This window comes from Catharus ustulatus, chromosome 1 (assembly GCF_009819885.2).
Source record: "Catharus ustulatus isolate bCatUst1 chromosome 1, bCatUst1.pri.v2, whole genome shotgun sequence".
In the NCBI taxonomy this organism is placed as follows: Eukaryota; Metazoa; Chordata; class Aves; order Passeriformes; family Turdidae; genus Catharus; species Catharus ustulatus.
The window spans coordinates 158,472,184-158,492,273 of record NC_046221.1 but is presented as its reverse complement, the minus strand read 5'-3'; the positions used below and the strand labels follow the sequence as shown (position 1 = coordinate 158,492,273).

General features: G+C 38.8%; 1 long non-coding RNA gene across 2 annotated transcripts; it reads right to left on the bottom strand.

Moving 5' to 3' along the window:
- Nucleotides 1-5,997: 5,997 nt before the first annotated feature.
- LOC117003695 lies at nt 5,998-19,953 on the bottom strand. 2 transcript variants are annotated; one of them, XR_004419590.1, is made up of 3 exons: nt 19,206-19,953; nt 15,749-15,899; nt 5,998-6,432 (listed from the first exon to the last, which is right to left on the bottom strand). It is a non-coding gene; the product is annotated as an uncharacterized LOC117003695 (long non-coding RNA). The 2 variants fall into 2 exon arrangements; XR_004419560.1 differs by lacking the exon at nt 19,206-19,953 and adding an exon at nt 17,972-19,192.
- Between the last annotated feature and the right edge of the window lie 137 nt (nt 19,954-20,090).

Sequence of the window (20,090 nt, the reverse complement as noted above, 5' to 3'; positions counted from 1 at the left end):
TCTACAAGATTTTAATCTTATTTATTCCATGTCCCACTGAGGGAAGGGATTTAAAGGGTCCCTTGGTGGGCACCTGACAGCCAACCATAATCAACCTACCACATAAATAAACATTAACAGGATAAAACAGGAACATTAAATTATCATTCTATATCAGCTCCATTTTAGCCATTTAAGAAGCTGAAATAGGCGTAAAGAAACTCTTCATGTGCTAATACTTCATCTACAAGAGCCTTTTGAATTATAGAGATCCAGCAGACAATTGCACATACAGCCTTGTCAGTTCATGATATCCCATGACAAGCTATCATTAGGTGCTCAGGCAGCCTGCAATGTCACCACTTACACTGCTGTAGCACCAGCCAAATCTTTATTTAATCTATCTATGTACTGAAAAATGATAAACCAGATTATGACTCACAATTAAATGTCTCCTGCATGATCCCACATATGGAGTTTACAAGAGCTGGTGAAGAAACTGGGATGTTCAACAATTTGGCTCTTTTATATATCCATGTTCACATGTGTCAATTCTGTGTCTAGGACATGTTAAAGAGCCTCTTCAGTCTAGAGAACCATGCAAAAGCTGTCACCCTCTACATTTACACCAGTAAAAACCATGGCAAAGCCTGAACACAGACCATGATTGTCTATGTAATTAGTATTCAAGTGTATGTATGCAAGTGTGGTGAAAAACACACTCAGGAGGATAGGCTGTCCTATATAAACAAAAAGGTAAATCCAGAGTTCAAAAGGTTTTGGGTCAAATTTTCTATTGAAATACTTCCTCTGAATTTACTCCTGAACATTTTTGTGCCAGTTTCAGCTTCATATTTAAAAGCATTTTTTGTTCCTGATCACCCATCAATGAAAACTCCTTTTAAGTCTCCTGTATTTTTCTGTTCTACGTGTCTTTAGAAAATTTATTTGAATAAGACCTTATAACCTTTGGTCTTCATTCTTTGAAAGAGCTATGCATAAGTTAGCTTCCCCTCCTATCTCCATCCCTAATATTTGTTTATAAACTAGAGATTTTTCTCAGCATCTTTCCAGTACAATTTTTTTAATTGTAGCTTATTTGTTTACCCAGTGTACAGTCTGTAGTCATAGAGAGACAGACTGAACTCTAAAGCAATGCAGTGAGCACTTTGTAATTGCTTCCTTGTGGAGGGCTGAAGGATTTTTCAACATGGTAACCCAGAACAGTGCAAGGTAAAGTTGCTCTTGTACTTGTGTGAATGTATACTCTGTGCTTACACTTCATAAAATGAGTACAAAGCTGCTATCTGAGAACAGAAAGCGCAACACTGTGCATAAAAAAAAAAAGAAAAAAAAAAGGCAGAGGCACAGTCCCCAGGACTGATCCAAAGCCACAGAGGTTAATGAAAAGACTTCTGTGTGCATTGGATCAGGGTGTAACCTCATGAATAGTTGTGGATATATTTAATGCTGCCAGCACAGTTGCAAGAAGACCACTCACAAAAAGTAAATGATGAAGGGAGACTATTTTAATCCTGGCATCTGGGTCTTTTGACTACCATTTGGAACAGGAAGTGGGAGGAGCCTTGCAAAACAAGGTAATTGGATTCTTCCTGCCCCATTGAAGGTCATCTCAAGGCTTTGAAAGTAAGATTTTCCATCCTTTATTTTTTTATTTTATGATTTTGCTTTCCAGCCAAATGAATGCAAATGGCATCCATAACAGAACCTGGGACCTCTGTCTCTAGAAACAGAGTTTTTCTACTGAAGAGCAAAGCAGCATCCTTTAGTTTAGCAAAAAACAGTTCATGCTATTCTCATGAACACATCTTTTATATTACGTCTTAAAAATGTGTCACATTAATAAAGATCACTATCAATTTGAATCCAGCTCACCTGTAGATCCAAATTTTTCAGCTCACATTCACTTTCACTTTATAGAAAATAAACTCAAATATATTTAGTCTGTAGGAAAATTATAGCAGAAACTCAGCCACAAAGGCACAATGTGATTGTTTGCCCACCAATTGACAGCTTCTTCCAAGACCCTTCATTTAAAACAATATAAAATAATTAGCCATAAAAATCTAACAATACATTCCATACCTATACATGTCTTTTTCAGCTACACACATCACAAAAAGGAACAATATAATTCAGTTAGCTTTAAAAAGTCTGAAATTTGATTCAATTCAGGATTTAGGTTTAGATTGAATTGGACAATTTACTAATTGCTTTTCAAAATGTTAGAAGAAAATGACTTTCTGTCCGAGACACTGTAGGCAAGGACTTCTCTAATGCATACATATATTTTAATTGGTTTACTGCTGGTTTAACTTAATGTGTTTTTCTAAGTGAAGGTATGCTTTGGAATCTAATTTATTTTTCTTCTTTCAAATGATTTTATAAATAGTACCTACCAGCATTACTATAATCATATTTTTACTTGGTAGTCTCTTTAAAGCTTTGGTGAAAATCTGAGTTTGTCAAGGAGGACATTAATTCACGTTATACATTTGTATTTTATCTCTACAAGAATTCCTTGGTGCTACAGTGATTAAGCATGAAGACAAAAGGTTTGAAATGTCACTGTAGTAGCATCCCAGCATCCTTGCCATGGACAGGGTGTCTCAAAAACAAAGGTTCATTGCACAGGGCTTAACGTTATCTCCACTCCTATTTAGAGGTTTTTTCCAGGGATTAAAAATCGCACTACCAACTGGGTTGTTAAAACATATGAAAACTACCACAAAATTCTGGCTATTTAAAAAAAATACTTAAAGTAAAATTAAGTATTAAGAAAGGGAGATCAGACTAACTCTGTCAAACTAATTCTGTCAGTGGTGTATTTTAGATATTATTGTTTATTCTTTTTTTAAAGACTGTAATAATTCATTGAATATACATATAAAGTATCAGCAAATAGTAGATATAGGCAAATGGTGAATGTTTTCTGCTTTCTTTCTGCTTCAGTGTGTAAAAAACAGCTGAATAACTTAAATCAAACACTCTGCTGTATTACTCCATTCTTACTTCTACTCGGTACCATACAATTATAGAACATCTTGTGTTGTAAGGGACCTTCAAGATGACCTAGTTCAGCCCCCTGCCACATACAGGGACATTTTTCAATACACTCAGTTGCTCAGAGCTCTATCCAACCTGGCCTTGAAGACTTCCTGGGATGAGGTATCCACAGCTTCCCTGGGCAACCTGTTCAGAGCCTCATCACCCTAACAGAAAGTAATTTCTCCCTAATATCCAATCTAAACCTCCTGTCTATCTGTTTGAAGCACCTTGCACTTGTTCTTGTTAAACCTCATGAGATTCCCATAGGCCACTTCTTGAGCTTGTCCAGGTCCCTCTGATGGCTTCCAGTCCTTCAGGTGTGACTACCTCATCACTCAGCTTTCTGTTACCTGCAAACTTACTGAGGGTGCACTCAATGGCTTCATCCACATCATTAATCAAGACTCTAAATAGCACAGGGCTCAGCTGGACCCCTGAGGGACATCACTTGTCACTGATAGCCACTGGGGCTCTGAGCCATTGGCCACCATTCTCTGGATGTGACCATCCAGCTGCTTCCTTGTCCAGCTAATAATCCACTCATTGAATCCATCTCTCTCCAACTTAGAAAGAAGGATGTTGTGGGGTGCTACATCAAAGTCTTACAGAAGTCCAGGTAAATGACATCAGGAGCCCTTCCCTTGTCCACTGATGACTCCACTGTGGACTCCATCACAGAAAGCCCCTTGGTTGGTCAGGCAGGACCTTCCCTTGCTGAAGCCATACTGGCTGTCCCAAATCTCCTCCCCGTTCTCTGTATACCTTAGCATGGCTTCTAGAAGGATCTGTTCCATGATCTTCCCAGGTACAGAGGGGAATCTGACAGGGTGGTAGTTCCCAGGGTCTTCCTCTCTATGGTTTTCAAAAATTGATATAAGATTTGCCCTTTTCCAGTCACCTGGGACTTCATCTGACTGCCATGACTTTTCAAATATCACAGAGAGTGACTTGGCAACTGCATCAGAAAATTCCCTCAGGACTCTGGGATGCATCTCACTGAATCCCATAAACTTGTCTAAGTTTAAGTTGTCATGAACCTGGCCTTTACATGCAGGTGTTCAAAGCAGTTTTGGTGCAATGTATGAAAATGCAGTATGTTACTGGAAAAGGGTGACACACTGAATATGCCCACCTGGACTGCTTGCACATCTCATTTTTAGATCACTTCAAAGCATTATTCAAAAAGTCAACATAGACAGCAACAACAAAAAAAACCCCAACCCTCAAATGTCTGTGTTCCTGCCCTGCCTTTCTGCAAGTCACAGTGTAGAGCTCTCTCCAAAATGGTCTGCTACATGAGCAAAAACCCATCAGGGCTTCTCCCTGCCTAGTGAAAAATATTCCAAGCCTTATAGTACTTACACAGTGCTAATGGCTTTTGTGGTCCATCTGAGGGCATTTAGTTGGGCTTGAATAGATATGTCTCTGCCAGGGAGCACCAAGCCAGTCATTTGGATTTGGGAGATTGGCTATGCTGAAAATTACTGTTCAGTAATGTGCTCTGCATAGTTTTCAAAAATAAAGATTAGACCTAAACATTTTGAGATACCTGTGGAGCAAAATCAGTCATTTAGTTTAAAAAAAGATGGAAGAGCTCAGGCAGGGTTTCTGAGCAACTTCTTTTCCATAGGATCTCCCTCATTTCTTGCTTCACATTTTCAATTACGCCCTAATTCCCAAGTCCTGATTCACGGGGGCACTCTCATTACAAGAAGAGACTGGAAGAGCAGAGGTTGTTTGGTCTTGCCAAACAAAGGCTGAGAAGAGACATGATTGCTGTCTATAAATATATCATGGGGGTAAACACAGGAGAAGGAGAAGCTAAAGGACAATGTTGTCATAGGAACAAATGGGAATTAACTGGCTATGAATAAATTCAGGCTGGGAATTAGAAGAAGGTTTCTCGTCATAGGATCAGTGATGTTTTGGAAAGAATGGGTGAGAAGAGAGTGAGTGAAGAGGGAAATAACCTATTTTAAAGAAAATACCATTTCAGGTTATGGAGGATATTGGGATGGCAGTGGTGTGATAGCACACTCCTCATCGACTAGACTCTTTTCAATCTTATATTCTTAGATTTATTAATAATTTTCTAAGTATTTTAAATATTATTGGTTAAAAATTATCTAATGTTTTAACTTTACCAAAAACCTCTGTCTGAGCAACACGTATAGGTGGAAAGGAAAACTATCTCACAAGTATTCAAAAGAGCATTCAGCTCATATCAGTATAATTTTTCAAACTTCAGTGCAAAATAATCATGTGTTAGGAGGCAACAGGGATTTACCTTTCAAGAGCAGAAGAAAATGGAGGTAACAATAAAAAACAAGCAATGGAAAACTGCAGAGGGGCAGGTACATTTACACATTCTGTGGGCAAAGCAACTCACTCTGCTGAATTGCACTGCACAAGCCACAGCTGCAGCCATCTCTGTGTTGCAACCGAGATAATATAATGTGTCTTCCTTTTTTGTTTAATTTTGGATGTGTGCTACCTCAGACACCTTCATGTCCAAACAGACAGTTTGAAGGTCAAAAAGAAGCACTTTTGTCTTCATGTGCATCCCATTGTATGTACCTGCTTGAAAGATAAGTGACAGAACCTGGAGGCAGAAAAGTGCAGTGTTGACTGTCTAAGAATCTTGGTTCATCTGGAGGTCTGGTAGGCAGTCATAGGTAAAAACACTGCATCAGCCTCTTGAAAACTCTTAATAAACATCTGCCACATCAAATGGAAAGGTTTTCAAGTACCACAGAGCTAGTGAAGCTAAATATTTAATTCACTGGGGGTTTTTTTTGCCATTACTGATTGATAAATAAAGCCACACCCGTAGATGTATTTAACATGATCACCCTCACATTTTCAGTGGCTGCCCTGCTTGTAGCTCTGTCGATGCCTATGTCAGGCTTACCTAGAAAGAGAGGCCAGACAAAGTTAAAAGGATAAAAGCAGTTATATTTAATGAAGGGCTTTCAGGTACATTAAGGGCAGACAAGGCCTCCCCAAGGGGCTACATCCAAGATGGATGATGGTCATGAGATTTTTAGACAGATATAAATTTGGTCTATTAGTACATCAGTGGTTAATCCCACAATTACAGCTTCAGGTGATGAGGTCACATGCCCCCAGTTTGCTTCCCCCCAATTCTCTTTTGTTCATACTTTTCAGGGCCCGAGGCAGAGGGTGTCCTTGGATCTCAGGCCTGGATTGTTTTGTCTGACCAAAGTGTGAAGACATAAATATAAAATAAATACAAAATCTAAACACTTAAGGCATCACTGTGATGGGGTATGGTTACTAAAAGTTCCAGGATGGGGCTCCTGTTCTTATTCTGTTCTTCCACGGTTTCCTGCAGTTTGAAATCTTGGTAGAAGTTTGGATCTCCTGTGCAAGAGCAAAACAAAAATGTAGTTATTGGGCTGGGGAGAACAGGCCCCTAGAGAATGTAAAAGAAGGAACAGCTTTTTTCTATTCACTGCATGTGACAGTAACTCAGTGTGAATACAGCTGTGTTGTTTAGGAGCAGTCAGTGCATTAATGTGGATCAAAAAACTCTCCTAATTTAAAAAATGTATATACTAAAATCTGTTTGTCCAGAAAAAAACAAACATAAATTTAACTTTGTTTATATGTGATTGGAGATGTTAGAAAATATGCTTAAATCTTAAACCAAATCTTCTTTATAATCAGACTGTAGGAAGATTACTTTGGCAAAGTATTTGAACTATTTAGGAAAGGAGTAAAAATATACACTTTACCTCAATGTGAATTATTTATTCAACAAGGCAGCATATGAAGATGATCTGAAATCTGACATCACTTACATAACTGGCACATTTAAAGATAGTATTTCTGGTTTTATTTGCAAATTATACTGTATAAATTATGTATTCATAAAAAACTCTACCCTTCAAAAGACAAATAGTTTGACAGATATTAACATTGAAAGTAACACTGTAAGCAAAAGAAACTCTTCCTCATATGTTCTGTCCATTTTTGAAAAAAAACATAAATAAAACATATTGGTGCTCAGAGTAACACACAAAGAGAAAATAAAAAGACATGTAAAAAGAACAGAGTTTAAGGTCATGGCAAGAATTTGAAATTACTAGCTGTGGAGCCTGCTTACATCTCTGATGAAAGTTTGGGGGTTCAAACTCTAAAAATTCCTCATTGGGATTCCTTTTTGGTTTCTCTGCTCTCAGTCTTACATGCTCCCTCAATGCATATATTCACATCATACCTGTTCTGCAGTGGGGATGATTAACTACTGGATAAATTACAAATGGAAATGGTAGATGCTCCTGCAGTAAAAATCAAGATGGAATGTTTTTTCTGGAATGTATCACATTACTTCTTGTGCTGAATATGATATAAATAATAATTTAATTGTGTCATTTAATTGTCCAGCATTAACATGAGATCATATTATAAGATCTATAACTTTAAAAAATACCATAACTTTAAAAATCTGCCAGTATCTAGTGAAAAACAGTTATGTAAGAGAAGGAAAAGAGATAAGGGGAAAATAAATTATTCACTACTTTATATGCAGCTGCAGTCTCAAATTTACATTTCTATAGCTGGTGTAGTAGATATAGTTTTTAAAAAGGCAGTTTATTGGTCTAAGTAATTTCTTAAAGGAAAAAAGATTTTAGCTAGTAATTTATCAATTAAAAGTAAGTGTTGCTAATTGTACAGATTAGCACTTGCAACTGTTCATCCTCTTTTCTCTGGGCATCTTCAAGTCATTTATCCATCTTCAGGTGAATGAGCTGTACACTAAATACATCTTGTGGTGCAATTGCAATGAGGAATGCTTTCAAAAGTGACTGTTACTTGCAAATAAAAGGGGGAAAGGAATCTTAAATTGTGCTGTTGACTTGTAGCTGCTTCCAAAATTCAGTATGACAGCTCTTTAATGTTAGATAAAAATGATACAATAAGAAGTTCATAAAAAGTGAAGAAAAAACATCCCTTCTTCAATAGAAACTAGCAGACAAATTCATATAAAGCAGAAGCTAAAATGTTTTTCACAGTCTGGGATCCAAAGCTAGTCTATGAGGTGAGACCCATAACACTAATGTGGGTTTTTCTCCTGGCACTTGATCTGACACCTCTTTCATTGGATAAACTATTTTTACTGTGTGAAAAAATAAACCAAGAGTCACAGGTAAATGCACTGAGAGTCCTAAGTTACCATTTCGAATTCCAAAAAGCTATTCAATCTTGTCATGCTCTTTAGCAAACAATATTTCTCATCTTATCAAGGAGAAAGTGCAAAAGTCATCTGAAAAACAGCATTTCTACCTTATGAAAGTGACAGTTGTTTTCAGCTTCAAATCAGGACAATAGAAGGTTTGAACATGGGTCACCCATCACCTAGGAAATTGCTTGTAACATCAGACTATTTAGAAAATAGCTTCACTTCCAGATTTCTTCCAGACCATTGACATAGTCTTAAAAAATGCTTTTTAGAAGACTTGGCTACATTTCTGTGATTTTTGTTTTGTTTTGTTTTGTTTTGTTTGTTTGTTTGTGATGAACATGGTGATGGTGCTGTGTTGATGTTTGCTCTTTGCAATTTCAGATGTCTTTTCCAGCCTTTATGATTTTATGAATCTTATAAAGTTCTAGCTTGCCTGCAGCCACATTTTATCTGCACCTGTTAACATTGCTATAGACTTTTCAAACTGAAGACACGAGTTAATATTGTCTGAGATTGCAAATAAGAATAATGAACACACTTCCACCCTAGAATGATCTTCCTAATGGTGATCTGGAGTTTGGAATGAAACTCCATGAAGTGTAGGTAATGTTTGCTTTCCAAATAATTAATTTTTTAAAAAATAAATATAGTTTTTTATTCTATATTTTTCAGGATATTGTTTCAAACTTAATACAGGGTTTCATGGACTGTGTGTTTGGTAAACCAGGCAAAAATGAACACGCTTCTCTGAACTCAGCCTAACCTTTCACCCCCCATGACTGTGGTGGCCTCATTTGTACTCCTTGTAAAATGGCTCCAAAAAAATAGAAATGGCACAGCTGGCAGTTTGAGGAGTTAGAGTCGATAATAAAAGTCGAAAGATCACATTCAAGGGCAGTGGCTGAGCTTTCTCATGAAACCTGTGTAATGACTGTTTACTCTGTTTTGTGCTTCTGTCAAAGGCATTAATCTCACATTTCCTGAGTGCTACATTTGATCAAAACCATTTCATTTAAAAAGTTAAAGAGCCTGAAATCATATTGTTGTTAAAAAAACTGTGCTGAATGGGGCAACAAATCCTCTATTTTCCCTTTTCACTCCCTGACACTTGAGGGTTTTTAAATTAAATCTTACCCCCAAGATGTATAGCTTATTCACTTATGCTCCTCTTATGTATATTTAGTCTCCTCAAAATATTTGTGTTTTAATTCAGAATAATATTTGAAAATTTGCTTGAAAGTTTTACTCTTTATGTCCCAGAGAGTTTCTTAAAGATTTTGCTCCTCAACCAAATATACAAGCAAAACCCAAAAGAAAACATAGTGATTGTTGCAGGTTTTCAGGGAACAAGCATGTCCATATCAGGTTCAGTCCCAGATTTTGGACTGATTTAGAGGCTATGACAAGCTTTTACAGCATTTGGCTGTTTTAATAATCTTGAACATAAACATTTTAAAAAGTCAGACTGAACAGAGGAACTTCTGTTATTTTGGAAAAAGACTTCACATTAACATTTAAAGGTGGTAAAAAGTCACCCAGGAATGATATATGCATGTCTTGCACTTAATAAATCATGGAGTGGTTTGGGTTGGAAGGGAACTCAAAGATCACCCAGTTCTGACCTCTTGCCATAGGCAGGGACACCTCAAAAAAGCACTGAATGCCCCAGTAGGTAGCAATGCCATTGCCATAGCTCAGTGTTTGAGCTTGGATAATATTTTTTATAGTTAAGCTCAGATCAGTAAGCCAAACCTCAGATTTATCGACCATCAGATTTCAAGATGACCCTTAAATAATACTGTGTAAACTGACTAAAATTCAGTTTATTTGAAGGTTTGGTATAATTTGCGCTTCTTCATTGATGGCAATTCAATACAGAATTACAGATTTACCAGTCTTCTTGTATCTGCATCTGTTTTCCCTTTCCAGTGTGTCTCAATACAACTCATTTTTTGATCCTCAACATTTCTGAATAATATTAATAATAATAATAATAATAATAATAGGAATAACATGCTTTTACCCTCACAACTAAAATATGAAAACTATGACCATACTTTATTAAAAGACTGAAATTAGTGAACATTTTGTTCCTCCTGCTAAACTGGCCACTGTTGTAAATGAGTACTTTGCCACACCAACTGTCTATCACAGTCTTGTTACACAGTATTACATTATGGAAGTTCAACACTGCATTTAATGCCCTGATTTGTAAATGTTTCCCTGGCTTAACTTTTCTCTTTCACATGGCAATGTGTCATTGAAATAGATAGTTTCATTAAGTTCTTTAAATTATTGGTATTTATCATTCCTACGAATGTATCCCTAGAAGTCTCTTTCCACTAGAAAGCCAATTAGAGTAGGATTAGTGCATATTGAGAATATGAGACAGTCCCTGTCCTGCAGGTTCTCATTCAGACATTCAAAGCTAGAAAAAATGTTGTAAAACTTAGGATAAATTAAATTAAATTAAATTTGATTATGCAGAACACCTGAAATTTATATGACTGCATGGCTGTAGTCAGACACCTGCAACTGGTGGATAGAGGAATCAAGTGATTTTATTTAGGTCATGCAATCATCCTTTGCCAGAACTAGGAAAGAGTTTTATCTATTCCAAGCTTTAATACCATACATTTACCCAAACATTACCCTATCTTTCAAATATTTCACATGAGAAAAAATAGTGCTGGAAGAAATACTAGGAACCAATTAACAAAAAAGTTTTAATCTGGGAAAGAAGAGTTTAAAAGATTATCAAAACAAGAATTCACAGGGTTGTTATGCCTTGTTTCTGGGGTTTGATTTATTTATTTATTTGTTTGATTGATTGATTTAATAAATGAAGGCAGGATCAATTGATTGTCCATTTTAGAAATTACACTGACGGATGTGTAACACTTAGACATTATTATTGACCCTGCACAGGATACTCTTTGCAGCAGTCTAAATAGGAAAAAAAATAAATTTGTTTGCGATAGAGGGTAAATATTGAATTTATAGCACATAATCCAGATGAATGTTACATGAGTGCACTTGTGGCAGAGTAGATTTACATAAAGTGGAGAAGAAAAAAGAAAGACAAAATTAGGGAAGATAACATTACAAATTAAACCTTAAATCATTAGTGGTCCATCATATGACTTCCCCTCAACAGCATGTAGTCATTAAAGTAAGATGCAGAAGATTGAACCTTGTATTTTTTGTATTTTTCCTCAAGAATCTAAAATATTCTTTTTTTTTGTTTGTTTGTTTTTTTGGTTTTTTTTCTCCTAATAATGCCAGGAACAGATGCTGTAGAGAGCTGTTTTATTCCAGACAGAGAAGAATTTGCAGTGCTGAGTACAAACAGAAACTCAGAGCTCTTTTCCATCTACAGGGCTCCTTCCAGATGTTGAAGAATGGAGTAAAGTTAGTGTAGTGGTATTTGACCTTACACAGTGGTCATTTCTTAGTGAACCCAATTTCGTTACAGATATATACCTAATCTTGATGACTTTAAAATTGATAAAGTGAACTTGTATATTTTCTAAAAACCATAAATAATTTCATAATGTTGTTGCCACTGTGGCTTTCAGTAAACCTGAAAAAAACCCAACAAAAAAAACTAGCAATTGCTGAAAGATTATATCTTTCCTGTTCTTAATTTTCCTGTCATTTTGATTCAATTCATGTGCTTGGTGGGGGCAGAATATACTTTATTTTTGTCTTAAATATATTCCTGCAGTCACTTCATGGGTTTCTTTCTATTGTTTTATGGGCATCAGTCATTCACATATCACTGTTTGAAATAAAGTGCAGGAGAAAATCAGTATGATTAACACAGCAGTTAGGTTGCTGTTCCAGCTCTGAAAGTGTCATTCCAAGGTGAAACTGGAATCCTGTTGGCATTTTGTGTGAACTTTATGTAAAGCCCACAGTTTGTTTCAAATTAACATTATCCATATGTCTGATAATTCATTTGCCTATGAATTTATTTTCCTGTGATGTTCTTAGCTCAGAAATAGCTGTAAGAGCAATGTTCCCAAGTCTATGAAAACAGGTAGGAATTTTGCCAATCTTTCTATACAGAGTACTGACAATTTAAATGTATTTAAATTTCAAACTCTTCAGGTTCATCTTTTTATGGTGCACAGCACCCAAATCTTGTCTGGGGATAATGTAATATAATGCTATATATATAAATATATATATATATATATAAAGATATAAATGTATAAATATATAAAAATTTAATATTATATATAAAATAATTTAACTCTTTCTGGAAAACACCTGGATAGGATCAGGTCTTATGCATCATAAAGACTGGAGCTACAGCCACCCTGGACACTAGGTATCAGGTCAGTTCTCTAAATATATTTAAAATAATATGAAGTAATCTTACTGGTGAGCTTTTACACAAACATAAGTGCTACCAATCATCCTGTGTTCACAACAGACTTTTGTCCTATTCTGTTTCCACAGATTATTGTGTGAGGCTGCAACAATGCAGATCAGCCTTGCTTGTGCATTTTAGAACTCCTGTCAGCCAAGAGCTTCTCCTCATTTTCTAGTTTGCTCTGAGAGAACTTCAGCTCATTCCATCTTGATCAGGTTTTCAGGAGATAAATAAATAAGCATTTGATTGTGTTGAGATGTGGTACAATTTGTCTTTGTTGATATTCTTTGTGGCATACTTAAATGCTATTTAGATGAAGACACTTTCCAAGGAAATTACTCTCTGTAGGAGTCTGAAAGTGGCAAATTCATTAAAAAAACTCCAAAAAAATAAATTGGAAGCTGTGCGGTGTTTCACACATGTGAATAGTTGGAAGCAGCTGGTTATGGAATTATAATGGCTAGATTACAACCCCTACTTCTATAAAGAGGCACAGTTATTACAGTCTGAAGTATGTTGTAATTTTTAAAAAGTAATTGCATGTGGATTCTCCTAAATCAATAATACATCTCAGACTGATTTCCTGCATTTAATATACAGTAATTTCACGAATACAAGCCGCACCAATTTGACCAAAAATTTGGTGGAAACCCGGAAGTGCGGCTAATATTCCGGGGCGGCTAATCTATTAACAAAATTCTAAAAGCTGCCAACACGGAAGTGAGAGCCCGCGGCAGCCCCAAGCCAAGCTGGAGCCCGGCCGGCCCCGGCAGAGGTGGGAAAGCCTGGCAGAGGCGGGGCCAGCAGTGTGGGGGCGGGCGGCAGAGCCTGAGCCAGCAGGGCGGGGGAGCCCGGGAGAACTGGGGCTAGCAGTGCAGGGGAGCATGGCAGAAGCAGGAAGGCCGGCGGGTGGGGCTGCCTGGTAGCGGGGGAAGCCCAGCATAATCGGGGCCAGCAGCGTGGGGGAGCCCGGCGGTGCGGGGGCCTGCAGTGCCGGCCAGGGCGAGGAAACGCGGCGGCGGTGCAGACGGGAGGGGGCGGCCGGCGAGCCTGGTGGCGGCGGCGGCAGCCCTGCCGGCGGGGCGAGCGAAGGCGGCGCTCGCGAAGCGCCGCCGCCGCAAGCGAAGCGCCGCCGCCGCTCGCGGAAGCGCCGCCGCCGCGAGCGAAGCGCCGCCGCTCGCGGAAGCGCCGCCGCCGCGAGCGAAGCGCCGCCGCCGCTCGCGGAAGCGCCGCCGCCGCGAGCGAAGCGCCGCCGCCGCGAGCGGAAGCGCCGCCGCCGCGAGCGAAGCGCCGCCGCTCGCGGAAGCGCCGCCGCTCGCGGAAGCGCCGCCGCCGCTCGCGGAAGCGCCGCCGCCGCGAGCGAAGCGCCGCCACTCGCGGAAGCGCCGCCGCCGCTCGCGAAGCGCCGCCGCCACTCGCGGAAGCGCCGCCGCCGCGAGCGAAGCGCCGCCGCCGCGAGCGAAGCGCCGGCGCCGCGGGGCGGGCGCGGCGCTCGCGAGGCGCGGCGCTCGCGAGGCGCAGCGCAGGGCGAGCGAAAGCGGCAGCGGGGCGGGCGGCGAGCCCGGCGGCGGCAGCCCTGCCAGCCGGGCGAGCGAACGCGGCAGCGGGGCGGTGCTGACGGGAGAGGGGGGCCAGCGAGCCCGGCGGCGGCGGCAGCACCAGCCGGCCAGCCCCGCCGAGCCGTGGCGCTGAGCTGGGCCACCCGGCCCCGTCGGCAACCATGAGCAGGCCGAGCCTTCCTGGCCCCGCCCCGAGCCAGTAAAGCCCGCTATGCCGCGATCCTGTTACTAATTGGCCAATTTGTGAAAGCTGCGCACGGATTCTCGCGACGAACGAAAGTGCGGCTAATATTCGTGGTGCGGCTTATCTATTGACAAAGACAGCAACATTGTCGAGGCACCGGGGGTGCGGCTTATAATCCGTGCGGCTTGTATTCGTGAAACTACTGTACATTATGACACAAAAAGTGGTGAGTCTTCAGCATGAGTGTTAGGAGCTAGGGAAAAAAAGTTGCAGTTAAGTTGTGTTTATTCAGACTATTTTTCCTTCTGTAAATCTGAAATGTAGATTTAATTATTTGTTTCTTGCTCTGATTAGGAGTCCAAGCAAAAAAGGAGGAGAAAAAAAAAAAGAAAAAAAGGAAGAGAACTAGATCCCCAAAATGAAAATGGGAGGTAGGAGCTGTAGAAATAGAGGTGTTATTCCCAGTCAGTCCCTCACTAGATCTGGGTCCTGGATAAATTGCTTGTCTTTGTGATTTTGTCTTTTTTATGGCATGATCACACAACTCTAAGGTTATCCTTTTGCCTGCCAGGTCTCATCATGATGGGACAAACTTCCAATTGTAGTGTGATATATCATCTATATCTGTATACTGATATACCAATATACCTTTGGACTGATACACCTACATCTAGAAATGTATCTATAACTATCTATATAAAGCTATTAATTTCAGTCCTCGTGCTATTTTTAGTCAGCATCACTGAAATACCTGTGATTTCTGTAACTACTGGGACACAGAACTGAGGAGCTTGGAATGGGACAGTAAATGGTTTCAGGTGATCATGTCCTGGGCAACAGGAATGAGAAGGACTCGTGTATTCTGTTACACGTGGCTAGGACCATCCTGAACAGACCCTCTTGCTCTCAGAAAAGGGACTGATCAATACTGTCAGGTGAAGAGCCAATAAGTAATTGGGATAGAACTTCTCCCCCCAGCAACTCAAAATTCTACCTTGTCTTAGCAGCTGTCAAGGTAAAATCATAAACATTAAGTGGAAAGTGGCTCATCTACTGAGTAATTTCTCATGTCTCAAGAAGAGACTTGATTTTTGCTGAAGTCTCTCAAAAGTTGTCTTCAGCAACATAGAAACCTTGAAATATCAACATGTTCTTCCTCTCTCCTGATAATGAAGCTCATTGCTTGTTACTGTGTTTAAAAATCCATTATCACTGACTTCTACTATGTTCAAAGCAGCAATTTGGTTCAGAAAATCTTGCTTTGTTTGTCTGTTTGATTTTCATTTTTAATCCCTATTATCTCCAGACAGAAAATGATAAGTTCACACCACCTGTGAATAGATGGGTTTGGAAACAGCAGTACTTACCTGAGTGGACTGAAGGAGCAGCAGAAGAAATCTCAGGGACTCAGAAAGGGTTAGAAATCTCAGAATCTCAGCTACTTGTGCCAAGTTTTGACACCACCCGTGATATATCTGATCCAGCCAATCTGACAAAGTCATTGTCCCAGCTCCCTGTCTGAGAGATGCATAAAACTCAGCTCGTTCTTGCATAGGCAAGCAATGGCCCCATCCTTTCCAGACATGGCAGCAACTCCTCTTGAATGTGTATGACTGCTTAACAGACACTGCATTCAGTGGTAGTCAAATATCTTATTACACATTTGACAGAGGATTAATACATCACAAAGCATTTTTTACTCCTTCCCTCCTATTTTGAATTTATTTCAGCACCTCATTAATCAAACAGCCAGAAATTCCCATTATTTTTATTCTGAGCCAATGTTATGGTCTATTTCCTATGCCAGCCTTTATCCTATTGCAGATTTTATTTCTTGTCAGTGATTCCTGTCCAATCCCAGTGTCTACATTGTTGGGATGAGAATCTCTTCTGGCCTTATTTTTTTTAAAGTTATTGAGTTATTTGTTTAAATATTAAAATATATAAACAATTTAAATAATTTTAAATACTATTGAACTTATTTGTTTAAATGCAAATTGCTACTGTTATTCTTTTTAATTTTATTTCTAGTTTTCCATGAGGCTTATGTTTATTTATTCCATTTCAAGATCATATTTTCTGAATTGTATCTACTACTTCTGTCAAAGTTTTACCAGAACTGCTTGATAAATATGATTTTTGTTCTCCACTGGCATTGTTTTTTCTGAGCCAGCCTTGGATCCCATCAGCCTTTTCCATGGATATGTAGCCCTGCTGACTCAGTCATCCTGTGATGTACAAGTACATCCAGATCCTTGTCCCCATATCTGTATGTTGAATTCCCAGCCACTACCAGAAATTCTTACTAGCTCCTAATAACACATTTTTATAGTTTGTACTATTTTCTTTTTTTATTTCTTCAATTCAGACATTTTAGGCTACAAGGTTATCTTTTCCTTTCTGAACCTTCCCCCACATTGACAGAAGAGTGACTCCTAGCACTGTGGCACTTTGGTAGCACCTTCTAAATGAACATTTAAAAGTGGACAAAAAAGTAGTTTTGCTTTTTTAAAAAGTTTTCACATTGTATAGCCTATACTTTCTTGATTTCCCCTTTCTTTAGGGTAAAAATTTATTGGAAAATATTTTCTTTGTTCTTGCATACAGATAAGGATGTTAATTTTATGCAATACATTAGAGAAGAAAGAAAGCAAAGTTGTTATTTTGTACCAAGTATCTGAAGTCTAAAATCTAACAGACAAGAAAATATGAAAGAAATGAGCAAATCATCAGATGTGAGAATATATTTAAGAATTAAAGCATGACAGGCAAGTTACTGAGGTATCAAAAGTGGATCTTTTCAGTTCCAACTTTCTATCTGCATCCTCCAAATATTGTACATTTGGGAATGTTGTCAGTAACCATTGCTCTGCTGAATCCAGCCCTTTGACACCTTCCAGGGCTGCCTCTGCCTCCTCTTCTACCCTCTCATGGGCTTTACTCTCACTCTCAGATAAAAACCTGTCTGAGTCGTGGTTAATTCAACACATCAAATACTCCAATAGGAGCTTTCTAATTCCTAAGTGTTTCTAATTCCAAAGCTCCAGTTCAAATCCCAGTCAGTTCAGAGGGGTTTTCTGCTATCCATCCTGTGCTTTTAGACCCCAGTACACATCTGTTTTGGGGAGAACTGGCTGAAATGACAGCCTAGTTATTCCTCTTCATGAATGCAAATATGCAAATATACTTCCTGGCTTTTTCTGGCTGCTATAGAAATCAATGGCAAAAAGGAGAGTGATTTTGGGCAGAGCAGGGCAAGCAAAAAAAAAAGTAATAAATTTAAAGAGGTAAATTTAGTTGGCATGAAGCAGCACTAACAGGTTGGTCTTAAAGCACTTTTTTATTTCTTCTGTAGACATGGAATTTACAACGAGGAAGGTCGAGTACTTTTGCCAAAAGAGAGAGTGGAATTGATGGGTAGACTTTATTTTTTTGCACACGCGTGGGTCACTGATCATGTTCCCAGGTAGATTTAAGGAAACATCACAATATTTCACATTGTCTTCCCTAGTATATTAGATTGTATGGTACATAAGGTGCAGTGAAATTGTGCATCCTGAGCATGAGCTCTTGTGTGGGCACCTTCTTACCTCTGAGCACACGGGTGCAGACTGCTGTGATGAGTGTACCTTCAATGCCGTGAATTCCAGCTCAGCAGAATTAAACCACTCATGGCTGCTCTTGTCCATACTCAGGCAGATAAGCAGGTTTGAAAGAACATTAATTCAAGTTGTCCATAATATTAAAAAACTTCTATATAGTTGAATAACTGCTACAAGTTCGAAAAGCTCTGAAAATTGGACCTTCTTTGTACTTTGTTTCCAAATTTGTACTGCCTCTCAAAAATTGTAGATACTCCCTTCAGTCTACCTCAGTTTCCCTCTCTATTAGAAGGGAGGGAGAGGGGGAAATCCTGTACTCAATATAAAAAGGGTTTTTGAAAATGGCTAAGGAACAGTTCACATAAAGCAAATGACTTAAAAAAATGATAATAGATTTAATCAAAATGTTTTGATTTTTTTCCTTTTAAATATGTTTGGTGAGAAAATATCTCAGTCCTGAACAGTCAAACTCAGATCACTTTACTAGAGCAGTTAAGAAATAACAGAGGAAAATGTAGGATAGAGAAATACCCAAGCTGTGATAAGCTTTTAAACTGAGAGCTGCAGCAAGAACACAGCCCATTAATTATGATGATTATTTATATTTCACATTTCTATAGCACTATTCATTTGCAGCAAGCTTTTATAACTAAATATAGATACTGCAGAGTGGCTCCATAGTGAGAACCTTTTCTACAGTGACTCTTCCTGGAGCATGGTATTTGTTGATACAGGATACTTACCTCAGAAGTTGGGCAAAACAATTTTATCTAAAGACTCCAGTCAATCCCAGCTTACAGAGAAACAGAAGTTAGTTATTCCAAATGTACACAACAGGCAGTCCTTCAGGAGTTTAAAAACAAATTAAATTCTTGTTTTCATAGTGCAGTTAAGGAGTTTCTGGCAACTTGAGAGAGTTTTCTGTTTAAGCTGCAGGCTTTGCATGGGACAAAGCTTAAAACTGGAACACGTTGCACTGAAATATATAAAAGTTAATGCATTTTAATATAAGAATATCCTAAGATTGGCTGGATCAAAGGAAGCTAGAAATTTGTCCGAGAGGAAATCACTATCTGCCATTAAGCAGAAATCTTTTTACCCTTTTCTCACTATAAAAGCACTCTTCAAGTAAGATTAAATTACTTTCAGAAATAAAGAATAAAAACTTGTCCTGTAATGAAAGTCAATGTTAAAATTTTATGTCCAAGAGATCTGTACTTACCTTTCATATAGATTTTTAGCATTTTTTTTCCTTTCTACAGAGCACTAAAGGAAATTTTTGCTCCTCTGATTCAGTTCTGATGTGTCACCAGTTGCAGTAATTGGGGAGTTGTTGGGGATTTGTCCATAAATAAAATTCAAGACTCATTTGTGCAGGGATGTAAAGGATATTGATCTAAATTTTTAAGACTTTAACTTATGTCATGGCATGACTGTACTGAAGCATATAGAGAAACAAAATAGTAGTAATAATAACAAAAATAAAAATAAAAATAGCAGTAACAACAAGTACTACTGCAATAATATATTAATACAACAACAGCAATTCCAAAATGTGTTCACTCTCACTCTAAGCAATATACAGGCTGAATGGGCAAAACAAATTTGTAACAGGCATCAGTAAAATAGATTCTGCATTTGCAGCTGAGATTAGGACATGGGGTAACTCCAGATAAAGTAGAAGAAAAATGGAGAAATGTTTTAACCATTAAGCTCTTGTAGATTTCAAAAAAGAAAAAAAAGAAAAAGAAAAGATAATAACTTTGAAGTCCTTTCTGCAGGACAGCATGGTTCCAACAGAGATAGCAAAGACTGGCAGAGCTCCAGGTCTTTAGTTTCTCCCTCCCTCTGTAGATAATGACAAATACAAAGGTTTCAAAACTTAAAACTCAGTATCTTCAGGTTTTGGGAACTGTTATAATGGGGGTGGCTGTGCCTCTGCCCTTGCACAGAGACAGATCCACCCTGGCTCTCTGGCTGGTCTCTGAGCAGGAATATAACGAGCCCTCTCTCATTTGGGCCACATCTGCCAGCGGCACAGATGTTCCCTCATTAGCAGAGGTGACAGGCAAAAGAGGAGTGAGCTATTGATGACCAATGGCACCAG